Below are 19,854 nucleotides of genomic sequence, written 5' to 3'. Positions count from 1 at the left end.
GGGGGCCATATATTAATTTTAAATACATTTTCCACTCAACAAAAGTATCATAATTTCTTCAAGTATTTAAACTTAAAGGTGTTTCACCATATTTTTCTTCAAAACATTGACCCAACGTCAGGCCATGAAAAACATCTATACACCATAACCTACTTATTAAAATAAATTTTAATGGCATATCGCAGATTATAAGACAAATTCTTCGGATGCCTTATAAACGTTTTTCTATCATATTCCAACTAAATATATTATGCAAAAAGCTTTGGTGTAGCTACGAAGTATTGATAGCGTCTAAAAGTTCTCCTCTGCCAATTTTTTTGTTTCGCAATTTTAAATTGATTTCACAACCCCTTCTACATGAATTGCTAAAGAATTTAAGTCAATCTACATTAAAAGTGACCTTATGATTTTGCCCATAACTGTATATGTCGAGTCCAAGCGAAAATGTGGGATGATTTTTGATCATCGCATGGAGGGAAGGCAAATATCCAGAAGGCAAATATTATCTCGTGGTTCTGATAATTTTTATATATATTCATATTGATTACTTTCAAAGCAACCGGTAGATGGATGATCTATGCAACAAGATGCGAGTGTATACGACGTTTGCCATAGGATTTACCATAAATTCTGGTTCATATTAAGAGGAGCATGCCAGTATAGCTATAGGTCATGGAAATACAATATACAATTGATCGATGAGATATTCAAAATTCTTCGAATTTCAATATTATGGGATATATTGTATTAATGCAAAATAGGTTTCGGAAAGGTTACTCCTTTGTTTTTATAGTTTTTTTGATATGAAGTAGGATTTTAGATATATTTTACTTACTTTATTTATTTATTTTATTATTTTAATAAAAGGAAGCCATAATGTTTTCGTACGACACACAAATTCTGCCATTGATCCAGATACAAACAACAATAAAGTTTAATGATTATGGATGACAACTCTTCATTACATTGATGAAGCGCGATGAGCTTCTTTACGGGTAGATCGATGATGGCGGGGAACTTCTCATTAACTCAGGTCAAGGTCTATGCTTCAAGCAAAAGTAACTGCCATAAAGTTAATGAACACCAAATAGCAAAAAATAAATTTTTCAGAGTCAAATGTATATGTGTACCAACCAACTTTTTCTGTTATATTTTTCTAAACTTTCTTATTAATGCTCACAAACATATACACATAAAAACTATAGAACCATAACTAAACTCACAGCTTACTCTATTTCCATATTATTTTCGAAAAATAAAGTTTATTTATTAAACTTTAGTTGAAATCAAATACTTTTTAAGGAAATCCGCCGACTAAAATTTGGCTTGTTTGAAAGTTTCGCGAAATTCGCCGAAATCTAAAGTTTCGCTTACAAGAAGGCTGTTATGGTCGACTGAAGGTGTGCTGTGTGCTTCAAACAAATTAGAAAAACCAAACAAAAAAACAACAATACAAACAACAGCTAATCCCCTAACAGTAACTAAAACAACAATAACAACAAGCCAGCAAGTTTACTAAACGGTATAATGCACAAATTGTATAAATTTTCCGGCCTGATTTCCGTGTCCGCTCAAGGCTATCGAACGCCAGCATGAAACTAAAACAATAATAGCGCAAGCACCACAACAACAATAGCAACAAATTCTCGCATACTGTAAACTTTGTAACGGCACCAACTTGTGCCTGATACACGCTTACCGCGCGCAGGCAGCGCTCAGCTGCCGGCTAGAACCACCGTAAGCCATTCGCTTGGCGTCACGTCGCGGTCGAATAGACATGCTGGAATTGCGTTTTAAAGCCCCGCACAGAGTTGGAAAGTAAAATTTCGAAAAGAATTTCCATTTCAACCCACGCGCTCAACTTTATCCACAACCCACTTTAAAGGCAACCCATTTGGTTCTTTTCCGTTTAAGACTCAGCTTCAGCAGCTTATCCGCTTTAAATTGGTCCGCATGTAATATACACCTCATTGTACCTTTTATGCGTGGCATATAAAAAATTTAACTCTAACTGTTTAGAAAAAGTAAAAAAAAAATTAGAACAAAAACAAATAAACAAACAAATGCCATTTAAGTTGGCGTCGAGTGCTCAAAAGTTTTTGTGTGTGCCAGTGTTGCTCGAAAAAAAAACCCGAAATACTCGAGCATCATTACCATAACGGCCTAATTTGAATATAAGTATGCTGCGTTTACCGTTACACACACGTATATACACATATTTAAGCACACTTAACAGCGCCGCGAGCTGACTTTTATTCTCCCATTCTCGCGCCTCAGCCATAAAGCCAACACACTCTGCACCTCACTCCTCCCACCAGCCACATATCATTTGCCTCTTTGTTTGCATATTTTCTCTTATTTCATTTGTTTTCTTTCTTTATCTCTTTGTTTTCGCTGAGTCCTAAGTGTGTTGTGTGCTTTCGGGCGTTGCACATCCACGCTAACATCGTAGACACACAACTCGTGTCGTGTCTATGTACGTTTCCTAACGGATATGCAAATATTACATTTAGTGTTTTGTTGGTTTTTCATTATTTTTGTTGTTGTTGTTGTTATGGCGTGTGTGCTGTCATCATTGGGTGGAACACCTTTTTTACATTAAACTGTTCCGTCGTTTATCTAACGGCATTGTTTGATTAAATTTTTTTCTTTTTTTTTAATTTTATCCGCCGACTTACTTGGGCATATAAATAAAAGCGCCTCACTGATGCTATTAAATTAAGCAAATCATTCGAATTTCATTGATAATAGCTGCATTTTGTATTTGTTTGTGTGTATTTTGCAGGTGAAGAAATTCTTATCAGCACTAAAGTGTTTCCCGCAGAATCTGAATAAAACTCAACTCGATACTAAATATCAATTGTGGAGTATAACTGGTAAGTCTCATTTTCATCATGTCGTTAAATATATTTATCTTGAATATGTTATATAGTTTTTTAAGAAGCGTACTGGCAAATGAATGTAGTAACTGTCAGAAAAATATACTCAATTTGCTATAACTAAAATTAGTATAGGGACTTTGATGATCTAATAACTATTAATAATCTACTTTTTCTATTGCTTACTTTCTGTTTTTAGTATAAAATATAATAACCAAGCTCGAAAATTTAAACTTCTACTCAACGTTGGTTCAAATGCTTTCCCAAAGAAGTTGTTTCAAAACTCATACATATATAAATATATATCCTATATCACTGGTGGTCACGTAATTAGGTACACAAATTTTTAATTTGAAACATTGGTATACTTTTATAATAAAAAGGCAAATCTATTAAGGGGGGAGTAAGGTTTGTTTCGTCGAAAAAAGACCTTTTTTCATGAATTTTTTTAGAAAAAATTATTGCTGTAGTTTATTTTACTTATTATTATATGAAAGTAAAACATTTGAAGGATACTTAAAACAAGCTTTATCGAAAAATATCGAGGAATAACGGATTTATCGTCGATCTCTGCAGGCACCTCGAAAAAAAGTTGTTGTGCGGTGACCAGCCTACAGCATCACTGGATCATCCGAAACCAAAAAATCAAAATTCTTTCTTTAGTTTATCTTTCAATTGACGTCGAGTGTTTTTTAATTTTTTAATTCTTCAAGTTTTGGTACCATTTTCAAGCCAAAATGACGATTTTAGACGAAAAAATCGACCTATTTGTTATTGTAAAATTGTTAGTAATTAATTTTTGAAAAACTCGACGTCACTATATATATGTAGAGTATTTGTTCAAAATTTCAAAACGATCGATGCAATAGTTTTTTCTGTAGGCTGGTCACCGACTTTAAAAATGACATATTTGGGAAAATCGATTCAAAGTTTTATACACTCAGCACAGGTAGCTGGAGGTACCGTTATTCAACCTGCTGTAACTTCGTTAGTTTTTCTCCGAATGACCTAAAACTTTAACACAATATTCGTGAGATGTTGATGGTTCAGGAAAAAAAATTAAAAACAAAAGTTGTCAAACCTTGAAAGTGCGTGTTGATAGTTCTTAAGTGGTTTTCCTCAGTTATGCCTCTCTTAGTTTACGGTCAGTACTCTCCGTACTCGCGTAATAAATCAAAACATTGTAACCATTGATTTTGAGCGCAAAAATTCCATTACTAGAGCTCGAATCGACTTTTTTTCCTTAACGTACTCGTAAATATCAAGTTTCCGCAGTTCTGGTTTTTAAGATTTAGGTAACACACACATTTTTTACATAATTTTCTGTAAGATTTTTGGTCCAATTACAAAGTATTCAACAAAAAAGTGTGTCCTTAATTATGTGACCAAACGCCAGCACACCCCAAATGCGACTAATTCAACAAAATCCTAAATTTTAGTAAAAGTGTTAACGCTTTGTCGCTCAACCTAATGCACATTTTGGTGCACGGTTATAATTTTCCGTTCCAATTTACAGCGGGTGTCTACGCGAAAATTTAACGCTAATATTGAGTTGAAATGAATTTTTTGTAAATCTTATATTGTTCCAAATTATGTATGTGACCAGCAGTGTATGTATTATTTTTATTCCAGAGCATGCCAAAATAATACTATTTTTCAAAATTCAAACAGTTTTCTAATAATATTTTAAAGATTCATTGACTAATTAGGTTAAAATAAAAATTATTTGTTAAGTGCATGAATTTAGAATTACTCAGAGATGTGTCTTATATCTTGCACATGAAAATTGACCTATCGGTAATATAATACATAGTCCTTGCAAAAAATTAACGAATACCTGCTTACCCACATATTCTGTGATAATTTACTCTATATTCAATGACTACTTACGTTAACCGTTTCTAGTTAATTTTCCTTGTAAACAAAAAAAATCATTTTTTTAATCTACTTCAATCTTCATAAAAGGGCTTCAAAGGATTCAATACGAATTTCAGAACTTTCATTTATATTTTTGTTATGGTTCTGCTTAGGTCTTCTATAGTGAATTATAGTGAATCTCTGGACTGAACATTTTTCCTTTCCGGCAAAGATATGCTATGCTATTATATTCGGGATTAGCTTAAGAGGGTCATCCCATGTGATGGGCTCAAATTTTTGTTTTTAAATTGCTTTCTTAAGATGTCTAGAATACGGTGGTAAAGTGATCTGTAAAAAAGATACAACAGTTAGAAGAAGGAGCATTTTTCTATAAACTGTATTTCTCAAACTTTCCTCCATCGTATCTCAAAAACGGCGTGACCAAATGTCTTGAAATTTGTAGGGTACACTCAGCACTCAGTGTTCCATGCGTTTACGATCTATTATTAATCAAAAACTTAGATTTTTTATAACAAAAAAAAAACTAAAAAAGCAAAATTCGCAATTTTTTCAAATGTATACCAAAAGTTCAATTTTGTTATATAATATATGTTATTAAATGGTAATAAATTTAAAGCTCTATCTATTTAATGGTCGTAGAAAAAAATCTAAAAAATCCATAAAAATAGTCCTTCACCCTTAATCTATCTCCCTTACATGCTGACATAGTTTTAATATAGATGAAACTTTCTTATAACTTCTTCTTGAAATAAATGAAAACATCCTATTGTGGCTTCATAGCAAAATTTGATTTGTGTTATATACTGACCTATAGTCTAATAAATATATATTAGAATATTATTATTCGAAATATTCAGAGATTTGTAGCTGCCCTCTATATCAGCTAACACTTATTACAATATTTAGATGTGTACTAAGCTATCTCAAAATATAATATTCGCATTCTCTTATTATTCTTACTTATTTCGAATCAATCAACAAATTGTCCATTAGGCTTAATTAAAGATAAAATAAAAAGTAAGATCACCAAACAAATCCTAATTTTTTATCAGGCAGAATCACTTTACAAAATTCTAACAGAAAATTCTAAAATTCTAAATAGAAAATAATTAGATATTTTAAATAAATGTAATTTTTTGTTTGTTATGCTTTATTGCCACGAAAATCATTTACGGATTCTTTTAAAAGATTTTTTCAATGACATGCAAACACACTAAGCAAAGGAAATCTATCTTTCTTTTTGATATTTTTGATCAAATGACCTTTTGATAATTCTTTTTTGGAAAAAAAAAATTCAAGTTCCAAAATATCTTAGATATATTATGTTTTCACTCGTCGAGAATTTATCAGCAAAAAATTACACATTAAGCTAGATAAGCTCAATAGAATCTCATATTAACATATAAACAGTCTCATGATACTAAATTTTAATGTTTGTGCATTCTAAGCATAAAATGGCCAACAGTTTCTCACCTACACTCCACATTTTGCACTCCTTACAATTAGCTATAAAAAATCCAATTCTAAAAAAAATTTCTCATTTCGATATTATCTCCTTCTACCTTGGATGTGCAGTAAGAGAGATACTTCTTATAAAGTACCTAAGACAAATTTTCCGTTTATCTAAATGCGAAATTTTTGTCGCACGTCCACAAAACATTGCAACAACCCAAGATAAATAGAGGCAAAGCAAGGTAGTTGAAAACATAGCTTGCCTTGAATAATGAATGTTGCAACAACTGATTTTCATTATCATTTATTAACAACTCTTTAGCGAACTGACAGTAAAATGACAAAGAAGTTGTTTACGATTTCCTCGCGAAAAGAAAAAAGGTTCTCAACTTATTGGTACATATAAGCTACTTTGTGTTACTCACTGCTATACTGTAATACATAATACCGTTATAAAAGCTAGCTGCTTTTAGTCATATCACGCTACGAAGGTTCTTGTGCAAGGCAATAGAAAATTATTTAAATCTTTTCGCATAAAAATCAGACTTTCAACATTTTCCAGTCAAAATCAATTTCGGCGAACATTTGAAAAAGTTGAAATCATCTCGGCTGCGCCTACGACATAGCACCGTTGGGCATTTTGAGGCGCACAGTTTCTTTACATTTTTAATTTTTTTATTCTTGTTTTCTTCTGCGATGGCGTTTTTTCCTTTTCGTAAACTTTCGCAAAAGCAAATAGCGAAGTTGCCATTGTGTCGTTGTGGCGCCGCAATTGGCGGCTGATGGCTGGTGGCCAACACATTAAAACAAACTAGTCACAGTGATGACGGCAGAAATTTGCGATAAAATACACACAGTAGAGTTACACGAAAAAAAACACGAAGACACAAAAGGAACAAACACAAACTCTCATACAAAAGGAACGTTGTAAACGTCAGCACAAAGACGAGTGATACAAATGTGAAAAGTGAAAAGTTTTACTTTCGACAAAGTGAGTAGGTAATGTCAGGCATTTCAAGTAAGAAAAGAATATACATTCATACATATACATCTACATATGTATAAGTAGACTCATTGAGGCAAATCGCTACTTGAATGTTTAACAGCATTTTCGACATTTTCTCAATCGTCCAAGTGACTTTTCATGGCGACCGACGAATTTGTGAAAATCAGCACAAAGCTCTTACAAGCTGTATGCTTTCAGATTTTAGTAGTAAAATCTGTTTTAAGGTACATTACTCATACGCACTGGTGCACCGACAGCTTACAAAACTGCCCCACCAACCACAACCACATGCGGTATATAAAGCCAAATGGTCAGAGTTAAACTTTAGACTCTCTTACACCACGCACATTTACACAACAATATAGAGTCATATCAATTGACTGGCTCAATAGCTGCTGATTACGCACAAAATGCGCCAAATGGTGGTCTATTTACTGATATGGCATGCTATAATTGGCCCCAAAACGTTTGACTGACATACGTTAGCTTCACTTGGGGGTACTGTAAATAACCACAAATGGCATGTACGACAAAAATTTAAAAATACCAAAGCAAGGAGAAAGAATTACTTGGATTGTAATTGAGACAAAAGGAGCGTGCTTTGCTCTAAAGAATCACTTTTGAAAAGAAAAATTTTAAAAGGTACAGCTATTGCTGTGTGAAATTACCTCTGTGTGGTATATACTATTTATATGCTTCTTGTTCTCACTTTTGAATATGAGTTCCCAATTGGCACGGATTGCGCAGTTAGACCTTTTTCAATCGGGTTATTTGGCTAGTAACTGCGGCACTAATGAAGAACTGAATGAGAGTACTATCGTTTACTGCATTTTATGTTGGCAAATAAATGTTTCTAATCAAAGTTAGCGATTTATTGTTTGTAATAAATTGTGTGATGTGTACGAATTTATTTAATATTGCCTCAAATCCCTGGACATTTTTAAATGCATAGATTTTTATATAATTTCTTTCAAATATATTTCACAACAAAAGAGCAAATTCAGTAGCATTGCTATTCATTATGGTTTGAATCATCAAATTGATTATTACTAATCGTATAGAAAGTTAAAATTAAACTACCCAACTATGAGATTAATGTCTGTTAAACTGCTTCTTATAGGTTATTAACCATGTAACAGTCTTTCTGACTGAGTTGTTTAGTTGACACTTACTATTATAGCGTTTTTAGGCAGCCAAATTAATTGATCAATTAAAATTTTGATTGAGAAACCAGTTTTTGCCCTTCGCACTGCTGGCTACTCGATAACCGATTAGCTGTTATTCATTTTTGTTTTTGCTTTTCATAAGAAGTTGGTAAGTTTCATCAGCTGATTAAAATTTTTAGCAGCGACATCTACTGTAGCTTTTTGTATCGTACGACTTTGTGGCCGAGTTACATGTGATTTTCAAGTCGATTAAAATTCAATTAAAAAGTAATGTAGATTTTTATTTTGTATGGCAATCGATCTTAATAAGAATTTTAATCGAGCAGAGGCCGCTTAATTGATTAATTAGCTCCTGTCTTAAAACGCTATCAAGTAGTATAATGATGGCCTAGGTGCGGAAGCTTGCGGTCAAGCTTTCTTTGCCAACCAACCAGTAAATTGCGTCTCTTTCAAAATCTCGTTGCAAATTCTTTAACTTTATTAATTTCTCATATAACTCTTCTGTTACAATATTTCATAAGTCATTATCTGTTATGTTCTTATTTCTTAATAATTCACCAGATAGGAGTTACTTAAGTCCAACTAACACATTATTTTCCTTCGTATTAAAGACGAAGCATTATATTATGTTATATAAGCTTTCTTTACTTACGACTCAGCACCTAGAATCCAGTAGTCACCACTAATACCTGAGTTCGGTCCTTCTCTTCCCTCTATAAGCTTCCCCACCAGAAAAATACAAACACGTAATTTTTGGCTAGGTTGTGTGGAAATAGTTTTATTATACTAAGATGATAAAATCTAGAATTACATATAAGGTTTTTACGAGGAGGTTTCCAGAAACGGTATGGCCATTGCTCTAAAATATCTATCGATTACACCGGAAACCGCGGTCCATAATCTAAAAAAAAAATCAAAATTGCTGCCAGCTTTTGTAAATATTCATCAGATTTTCTTAATAATCGCTACTCGGTGGACACATATTACGAATGTGGTGTCAGTTTTTCAAAATTGAAAATGGCGGATCTAATATGACGTTCATTGGATTCGATTGAAATCGTTATTCAGGTGGTTTGGAGGTCGCTGATTACTTTTCTGACATTCAAAATGGCAGGGCATATTTTTGTGTAGCTATATTATTAAGAGTATTTCCCTAACCTCGTCTATATAGATTTCTGAGTGATGTCCAATCTACATTCTCTGCAGTATTTTTTGTAAATTCGCTCTTCACACCTTGGGTCAATCATTCCGCAGTAACTTTGAAACTAGTATTCGTTTTGAAATCCAAAGTTGAATCACTGTTCCCAGAAATCGGCCTGAAAGACATTCAAAGCTGTCTGTTTGTCATCTTAATATACTCGTATAGTGCTGCTTATGGATTATATTAGATATGGATACTCCAGCTATGTTGAAAAAAAAATATTACGCCTAAAATGTATGGGTATTTTCGAACTAATAGCTGTGAGTATCAGAATTGTATTGAGTTTTTCAAATGTTATCATGAATATCTGATGATTTCCGACTTAGAATCAATAAACTGTATGAACTAAGAAATGTGCATATTTTTCTACCCTTCGATCACGAAAGAGACAAAAGGAATGAAAAAAGCCTCTTCTGTACGTATTTAAACTCTGTTTGGTGCTCGGTTTCTTCACTTCAGAATTTCTTACTGGTTGAATTTAAAGTAGCAAAATTCAAAATCATAATATTTAAATGATTGCCTCACCGAGCAGCAAACAAATGAGCAAATTATAAGGAATAACAACAAAAACCGCAAACGAACAAAGCCTGCGGCTTAATGAAAACTAAATGGCACTTCAGCGAAAATCGCCAGCAATCACAAAAACAACAACAAACATAAATGAACAAAAGCTGCTATCGCGCAAGAATCCAAAAGCGCGCAAGAGCCGCTTAATGAATGTCGCTGATTTTAATAAATGACTATCAACAGCAAACCAATTGCGTTTAATGGCACTTGTGGATGAAAATGACAACAACAACAACAGCAACAGTAACAACAAGCAATGCGAAAGGACGCACACCAACGAAATGAATAAATGTGAAATGAAACTTTCAATTTGCCATTTGCAAAACGAATGGAATCAAATCAACAGCAAGACATTCAAATGCTTGCGGGCAAAGAGAGGGTGAGGTGGGTGTAGGAGAGTGGGGAGAGGAGTGTGGGCAAGAGCTGCTGCCGCTCTCAAGCTGTTGCGCTTGTGTCTGCCAAGTGAATGATGGCGCTAATCGCCAACAACCGAAGCACCAAATTTCCATTTATATTAAAATCTTCATTTTTACTGCATGCTGTTGCTGCTCTGCACTCTTCAATCTTCTACTTCTTCAACCACTCTCTGACAACGCATCGCATTATGCATTTTCGAGCGCACTAGCGCTCAAGCGCACTCGTGTATGTGTGTGTATGAATGTGAAGTGCGCCTGCAGCAATTCATCGAAATCTCAGCAATTCACTCAATTTTATCGTCCTTTTGTGGCTTCACCCACAATTTTGAGAAGGCGAAGCACAAACTTTGCACGCCCGCGTTACATTTTTACACTCTCGTAAAGCTTTATCGTACATTATTCGCTTGTTTTTTGGCAAAAAGCGCGTAAGTCAAGTTTAATTTTTTTGTTTTTGTTTTCTTTCGCGCATAACAACTTGTTCGCTGCTTTATTTGATATCCCATATTGTACATATATTCAGCTTATCTGCCTTTAATTTTGTGGCTCCTTTTGTGGTTTCATGCGCTTGCAGAATTGCTGTTAATTTTATGGTCTCTCATCAACGAAAACTCATTCGAAGAGTGAATTTTTTATACACAGTAGACAAAATGCATTCTTCACTGCACACACACATGCAACTGCATGTCCTTGTTTGTATATTTTAGTCTGTGTTTTCATGTTTGCCTTGTTGCTAAACGCCTTTCCTATGTCTTCCTCTTCTTCGCCACATTTACATGCAACAATTTACCGAATACTCTTTTGCCAATAGTTTGTGCTTCGATAATGATTGGCACTAAAATACTTCTGCTCATAAAGTGCTTTGCTGTAGTCGCTCAAGCATAAAAGCGTTCAATATAATTTTTATGCTCAGTGAAAGTGACTACATTGCATGAAGCCAATGTATGCCGTAAAGTTTGATGTCCCAAGGCGTTTAAGCAAAAAGCGAAAGTTACATATAATATTATTATCTATGGTACACAGAAGCTTTGTCGATTATAGAAATTGATATCGGTTTGAAAAGGTGCTTCTTGCGACCTTTTATGGAGTATACTTTGATTGTATGGTGGTTTTTTAAATATGTATGTACGTAAACATACCCTTTAGCATATTTTTTCAATGCCTCAGAACGATTATAAAGTGCACGATTCTGAAAGGATTGAAAATTTTATAAGAAATAGGCAATATTTGCGGTTAAATTTTACACTAGAGCATTGGTCGTGATTATTTATATAATATGTTTAAATAGAGATCAGACGTGGTTATAAAGGTGGACCTAAACACAATAGAATTGATAAAGCTTAATATCAGGTTAATGAAGAAGGTTATAATTTTGACAATTCGAATACCATGGCATGGCGAAGTGTCATATTCTCACAGCTTTTAATTTAGTTTCATATTTCATTTTTTTTTATATTTCAAATATTTCTACACTCATTATTATACATCAAATGTTTTTTCACTTTAACAAAAAAAACATTAATAATCCAAAATTAACATATCCATATACATAAAATTGCTATTTTAAATTTTATCCTCATACGACTCTGGAGCCGCTTTTACCACATCGGCAACTGCTTGGAACAAGAGAGCACCTGCGACTATGTCCAGCGATGAGTTGGGTACCTCTGATTTCTAAAATGACACATTAGTGGAAAGGAATTAAAATTTTCATTTCAAGTTTTATGCTTACTTTTTCCTTTTGTAATTCAATTTCTTTTTTCATTTGTAACTATAAAACAAATCAGCTCACCATTTGGTACCACTAAATATCTCTGAACGTCGCTGATCATAAACTCTAGTCTTGTCAAGAAATTTTTGTAGTTTCTTCCTCAATTTCAATTTTGGATTTTTCAAACTGCATATTTATTGACCAATTTTTTCATAACCAAAATTTACACTTTTGTGATTCAGTTCAAAAGGAGTAGTTAGAAAATAAAAAAAAAATTCATCGCATATTTCTCCCTTTGAGTGACCAATTCAGTAATATATTTTCTCATCAACTACATGCTCGTATTCTGAGAAAAAAAACATGTGCTCTTATCTGAAAATTACCTTTAAAACCATGACACTGCTTTTATATTGTATTCTGCACCGTTTGGCATCAATCATATATGGGTGAGCTGATTGTGTGGCATAAGTGACTTAGCCAAAACATTATTACCACTCAATGAGAGAAGACCCAAATAATCTGATATGGAAATAAACATAAGAAACGGATTGAAATATTTATACTATTACTCTGGAATAAGAACATATTACTATAGTTTAATATAAAAAAAAAAACACATTATAACCATCAAACAAGTGTACAAGATGTATTAAAACAGGTAAGGAAGAGCTAAGTTCGGGTGTAACCGAACATTTTATACTCTCACAATTTATTTATTTAACTTTATTTCTATTAATAATACACAATTTGACCCATATATTCGTCATATATAGTGCATAAAGTCCATTGAAAGTTGGAAAACATAATATTGGGTTAGAAGCACCGAGGCCCTCGTGTTCGATATATGGGGCCTTAAAACCTATGGCCCGATTTCGGCGATTTTAGAATGGGGCTGCCACACAATAAACATAGTATTTGTGCAAAGTGCTGCACCGATATCTTCACTAGTACTTACTTTATATATTGTAAAGTAAACGAATCAGATTGTCTTCAAAGATCTGGTATATAGGAAGTAGGCGTGGTTGTGAAGCGATTTGGCCTATTTTCACAATATATCATTGGGATGTAAGGAAACTATTACATACCAAGTTTCATTGAAATCGGTCGAGTAGTTTCTGAGATATGGTTTTTGACCCATAAGTGGGCGACGTCACGCCCATTTTCCATTTTGTAAACAAATCTGAGTGCAGCTTCCATCTGCCATTTATTATGTGAAATGTAGTGTTTCTGACGTTTTTCGTTAGTGAGTAGTGGGTTAACTTAGTTAGTAATTTTCAACCTAACCTTTGCATGGGAGGTGGGCGTGGTTATTATCCGATTTCTTTCATTTATGGACTGCATTAAGAAATGGCTAAAACGACTGCAGAAAGTTTGGTTTATATAGCTCTATTGGGGGCGGGGCCACGCCCAGTTCCCCAAAAAAAATAACATCCAAATATGCCCCTTCATAGTGCGATACTTCATACCAAATTTTATTTCCATAGCTTTATTTATGGTACTTTATGTGTTTTCGGTTTTCGCCATTTTGTGGGCGTGGCAGTGGTCCGATTTTGCTCATTTTCGAAAGCAGCCTTCCTATGGTGCCAAGAAATAAGTGTGCCAAGTTTCATCAAGATATCTTAATTTTTACTCAAGTTACAGCTTGCACAGACGGACGGACGGACGGACGGACGGACAGACAGACATTCGGATTTGAACTCCACTCTTCACCCTGATCACTTTGGTATATATAACCCTATATCTAAGTCGTTGAGTTTTGGGTGTTACAAACAACCGTTATGTGAACAAAACTATAATACTCCCTTAAGCAACTTTTGTTGCGAGAGTATAAAAATAACGGTAAATTTCATTTTTTGAAAAAAAAAATAATTTATTTATTCATCGAAATACTTATCAACTAGATTTTTGGGATAGCCTTGGGCTCCTTCAGCGATTACTACCATACTACTAAATTGTATGACGACGGCTTTTTAAAGTTCTCTTCATTTTTGAAAAAAGGAAGAAGTCGCACGGAGTTATGTCGGGCAAATATGGAGGCTGGAGCATCATTGTAATATTTTATTTTTTTGGTGAAAAATTAACGAACAAGCAAGGAAGTGTGAGCTTCTAAACGAAAATCGCCAAGCCCATAAGAACACGTCTAACCTTAGCGGCTGGCTACAGATAAATAATTCAGCTAAATATATCCTCGTACTTTGTTGGAATGTCTCTCCATACTACCAAATTAACTGATATGCGAGTATACCCAGAAAGCTAACGATTTCCTTTTCAAAATGCATAATTAATTTAAATTTTACAATTTAAAAATTCATACATAAATGACATGAAATTTAGTGTTACCATGCGTTTCTTGAATGTAATTGAACTGTTGAACGCCTCTACATTCATCATATAAAGAGTTTCCATGATGTAAAAATCAAGAAGTATCATTTGTAAGAGTATGCAAAGTGTCTTTTAAGAGTATAAAAATCTTATAGAACTCTCATTGTATTCATAGCATCTTTTGTAACATATTGTTCTCCACATTTCTAAAATAAATTGTTTTTCATATAAATTGAAGACAAACCTCTAAGACTCAAACTAACTAACACAGCACTGCCGCCGTGAGCTGCGTGCCTCCGCGTACGTTTTTTACAACACACAAAGCACTTTAAAATGCATTTCATTACAAGAATTTATGTGCTTTTGGCACAACAGCAAATGGAAGTTGAACCATAAAATGCAGAACACACTTGCGAACACTTGTCTGCCAACATGTATATAAACGAACAGATACGAGTATGCATATATGCACACGTTGGCAGTAAAACATACGCGTTTACACGCACTTTCCATTTTCTCGGGCACTTTGCCACAACCCTTTTAGAAAGAAAGCAGACGCGAACTCTTTGCAGCACGCTTTCTTGCTAACTCTTCCGCGCACACTTACTCTCTCTCTCTCTCTCTCTTTCACTATTTCACATTCTGGGTCTTATATTAATTCACCTGCGTGTCACTTCCATGGCTGTGGCAGCTACTCAAATTCCTGCAGACGCGAAGCACACACTCCGGTTGTGGCAATGACACGCAGTGTTGCCACAAGCCACTTAACCCGGCCATTGGTAGCCAAGCAGATAACAGTAAATTGATGCGCTAATCTGCTTAAATGCAAATGTCCTTCTGGCCAGCATGAAAAAATAAAAATAAAAAAAACAAAAACAAAAAGTCACAGCAAACACGAACCCATCCTCATCCTCATAACTTAATCTTTTGACCCACACACCGTGGCAGCTAAGCTGCAATTATTCATACCCCGTTATGAGAAGCCAATGCATGGTGGTACGCCCACATCGTTGGTGTGGCTGTTTTTGTTGTACTTGTTTTTTTCTGATGCCTTTGCCTGGCATGTTCAGCATGGCTGCGCTTGTTCTGGTCTAAGCAAACAGCGCTCCGACAGCTATTCATCATCGTCATCGTCATCGTCAGTGCGGACTACAGCCAAAGCTAGTAAAGTCATCACTGCTTTGCTTATTAGCGCTATTGTTGTTGTTGTAGCTAATTTTTGTTGTGCTCTTCTTCAGGTCGCAACGCTCGCATATCGCTAACCGCCATCATCAGCATCAACATCAGCATTAGCTTTAGCTTCAGCTTCGGCCATCCAATTACCATTACCATTGTCATTGTGGTAGTTAGTCTCTCATTGTTGTTGTTATTACTATGTGGTGTTGTTGTTGTCACCGCCATCATAATGAATAATTTCTGAAATTGAAAATGCCTGGTAATTTCGGCGCATCGCAGCCACTGTGTCGACCTGCATACACAAGAATTTTGCGACCAAAACAGCATTCCTTGCCAGCAGACCCAAGGCACAAACAACCATACAGCCATACTACAAACCCACACAAATACACTCCCACTCACACACACATTGACATTATTTTATTCTAATCTCGCCCTTTGCTGCTGTGTTGGCTATTTTGCTTATCTGTTGACATTTTCACGTTTTTCTTTTCGTTTTTGTGTCCATCAGCGTCGGCTGCCCTTGCTCTTTGTGGCCGGTCTTGTCTGGCAGCACTTGCCAGTTTGGCGGCAGTCAAGGCAATTGGCCTGTTGTCGCTTGTGTGCTGGCAGAGATAAGTTGCGCTCGCATAACTAAAAGCAAAGCTAAACAAATTGTTTCAATACTTTTTGTTATTATCGAATCGTATTCGTTTTCTAATAAGAAATATGTCTTTGGCAAATAAATAAATTTATAAATAACGGCAATGAATTAAATAAGCCGTCGTGTGCCAAAACTCAGGTGCGAGAACTTGCATAAAAACAGTTTCCTTTACATTAAGATACAAATATATATAGACGACTTTATTGCTTTTGCATTTTGGGTAATATTCTACGAATCAATGTAGACTTACATATCTTTATAATTTGAGATATTAAATTAACATTTTCGAATAAAGAGCTAACCTCTAAAGCTAATTTTCTGGACTAACTTTGCTCAGTATAGTTAGAATGATTGTACATGAGACAGTCGTTTTTCACAAGCGAAATCATTCACCATAGACAGAAACAGAACTTGATGCATGGTCGGGACTATACGGTAGATATATGAGATCCTCCCAAACTAGCTCACCAAGCTTCTGAGGAATCACTATCGATATGTGTGCCCTGGCTTGTCGCCCAAGAGCATAAGAGGTATTATCTTTATTTAAATATTTTTGACCAACGGTTTTTCCAATTATGTAGACTTATGTGTTGTTGTGCAAGCAGAGTGGAACTGTTAAAATCGGTTTACATCGTTTTATATCGATCTTGGATAATTGTGTCAACATTAATCCAACAAAATATTCATAGAGATCTGTTTGCATCCCAAACTTATTCTCAACTGGAAATGTCACTTTTTGAGCCGAATTCTCGAAATTTGCACGGAATACGCATGCTGCCAGAAAGATGATCAAAAGTAGTAGCTAGCGGCGCCAATATTTTGAATAATACTTTTGTAACCGTTTTTATAAAAAAAAGCCTTAAATTTACAAAAAAACAAGTAAGGAAGGGCTAAGTTCGGGTGTAACCGAACATTTTATACTCTCGCAATTTATTTATTTAACTTTATTTATATTATATAATACACAATTTGACCCACATATTCGTCATATATATTGTATAAAGTCCATTGAAAGTTGGAAACCATAATATTAGGTTAGAAGCACCGAGGTCCTCGTGTTCGATATATGGGGCCTTAAAAACCTATGGTTCGATTTCGACGCTTTTTAGAATGGGGCTGCCACACTATAAATGCAGTATTTATGCAAAGTTCTCTTCCGATATCTTCACTAGTGCTTTCTTTACATATTGTAAAGTAAACTATTCAGGTCGACTTCAAAGTTCTGGTATATAGGAAGTAGGCGTGGTTGTAAACCGATTTGGCCTATTTTCACAACATATCAGTTCAGTTTTCACCACCAGTAAAAGATGGATGAGAATTCTCTCCAGGGGACAATGATATGATCGGACTCGACGACTTCGATTATTTTACCATTATTTTCTCTAATTGGCCTTCCAGAGCGTGGCGCACACAAAAATATGTCAGGTCTTAACTGTGTGTGTTTAAGTTAGATTGGGTGTAGTAGGTGTCTGTTAACGCACCTAGACCTTTAGAAGGACCATTGTATACCATCGGGACTGGAATCTCCTTACACTATTATATCCCCTCTGAACCACCATGTGATCTTGATAAAGTTATATAACTCAAGAAGTTTTAAACATGCAATTTCCGCGAATTCGTCGAGGAAACCGATAGTTGCGAATAGTTCCCTATGCAAAGTCTTGTATTCGCCTAGAAGATGAGATATAGTCTTCTTTTCTTCTTATTTTTGGCATCTTCTAAAGAGATCTTATTATGATAATCTCAATCTGCTGGCGTGTCTTCCAATCGGACAGTATGCTCTTAACAACCCTCCTAGGGTTCCTTTTAAACTTCAATAGTCGACACGTGCGGGTCTTATTCCATTCAGGCCATGTTTAACTGCTAGTTGAGCAAGTCCAGAATTGTTTCTACCGAGTCACAGTTACATCTATAACATATTCGTCGATTAAATAATATGCATGTGACCAGAGTTATATAAATTCCCTCTTTATCTGAATCTCATTCTACGGAAGTACCCACTCTGGCTTGTTCATCTGCTTGTGTCCTGGAACCCTTTACTGGTTTATAGTAAAATATGATGTTAGTGCCCCCAATAGTTCAAGGCATTCTTTCAATATTTTCAATGAAATCCTGTGTGGTTTTAGATCATGAAAGAGGTAGGCTAAAATAGCAAATTGTTTTATTTCCAGCGCTTTCTCAACCGCTAATGCCACCGACTGGCGCCTGGTTTCTGTTGATTTTCCTTTAGAGTACGCAAAACTGCCAGTTTTTCAAGATTCTCTTTGTTCCTTATGTCTAATCATGCTCAAAGATTAGTAGAGATCATTATAACTGAGAATTTCGTAGAATAAATTCCTTCAGTGTCCATGCAACACACTTATAAGATGAAAGAAAAACTTTTAGACTCGACTTTCACCGGTTTGTCGATTCATTAAGGAAAAAAGATTTCAAACATTTTCCAGAAAGATTATAAGTTTAAATCAGTACACTACTGGCTAGTGTTAATTAATAACCTATTGAATATGACACTGTGCTATTCGACCACAGGGTATCTAGAAATCTCAAAAATTTCAAAAAAAAAATTAATAAGCCCATAACACAGTATTTCCAACATAATTGTAAATCCTGCTTAAACTAACCACAAAGCCTTACATGTGAGGGTACAAAGCGAAGCTAACTTAAATGAATATTACTCATACGCCATGTTGCACCGTAGCAATTAAAGGCATTAATTTGTATGGACGCAATACTAATTACTACATATGCAAGCAAATACTTTCCCAGCATATTTCATGACTATCAGTTAATTAGCTGAAAACATGCATTTTAAATAGCGCACTAACACATACGAGTATGTATCTACCAGCCATTTTCTCATTGCAATTTCACCAAAATTTCGTACAATTAAAGCAACAAATTAACTTTGTGCAAACTAGTTGGAATAACCACCAGCGCGAAATGCGTAATTTCCCAACAACAATCAAATTAATGACCAACAAACAGCCACTAATTTCGAACAATGAAATAACGTCATTTATACTCATACTTACACAAAATAGCAACAACAAAAAAGTCACCGAAACGCATAAATATTTGCATCGATTATGCGACAACGAAATGCAGCTCATTAAAGTGGCGAATTTGTGAATAGAAACCGCAAAATGACCGAAATTCACAGCGTTTGGCCAACGCGCACACTAATTAAATTATTAATAATGGATGGCGGTGGCGTGCAGAGGGAGGGTAACAGAGTTGTCAATTTTCACCGCGGAGCTGATGGAGCGGTGGATTTTGAAGTGCCAATAAGTGAGCTTTAATTTTTGAGTTTGTGCGGAGCTAATCGTGTTGACATGTGGTGGACTGAAAAAATACCACATACATAAACTAGATTAAAATTTAATTGAATTTTGACGGGTCATCATGAAGGTGCGCACACTTGCTGAGTTTTAGTGATTTTT

At 34.8% G+C, this 19,854-nt stretch overlaps 1 protein-coding gene across 4 annotated transcripts in view; it reads left to right on the top strand.

Annotated features, from left to right (window-relative positions):
* Positions 1-19,854, top strand: part of LOC105213749 (chymotrypsin-elastase inhibitor ixodidin-like) — a 344,198-nt gene that overhangs the window by 260,271 nt on the left and 64,073 nt on the right. For all 4 annotated transcript variants that reach the window (XR_008471427.1, XR_008471428.1, XR_008471429.1 and 1 more), the window contains one exon: positions 2,786-2,876. The gene's annotated coding sequence lies outside the window, so the exon portion shown is untranslated. The remainder of the gene's footprint in view (positions 1-2,785; positions 2,877-19,854) is intronic.

The sequence above is a fragment of the Zeugodacus cucurbitae genome, chromosome 5 (assembly GCF_028554725.1).
Source record: "Zeugodacus cucurbitae isolate PBARC_wt_2022May chromosome 5, idZeuCucr1.2, whole genome shotgun sequence".
Lineage (NCBI taxonomy): Eukaryota > Metazoa > Arthropoda > Insecta > Diptera > Tephritidae > Zeugodacus > Zeugodacus cucurbitae.
The sequence above is the reverse complement of the archived record's forward strand: the minus strand, read 5'-3'. Positions and strand labels throughout refer to the sequence as shown.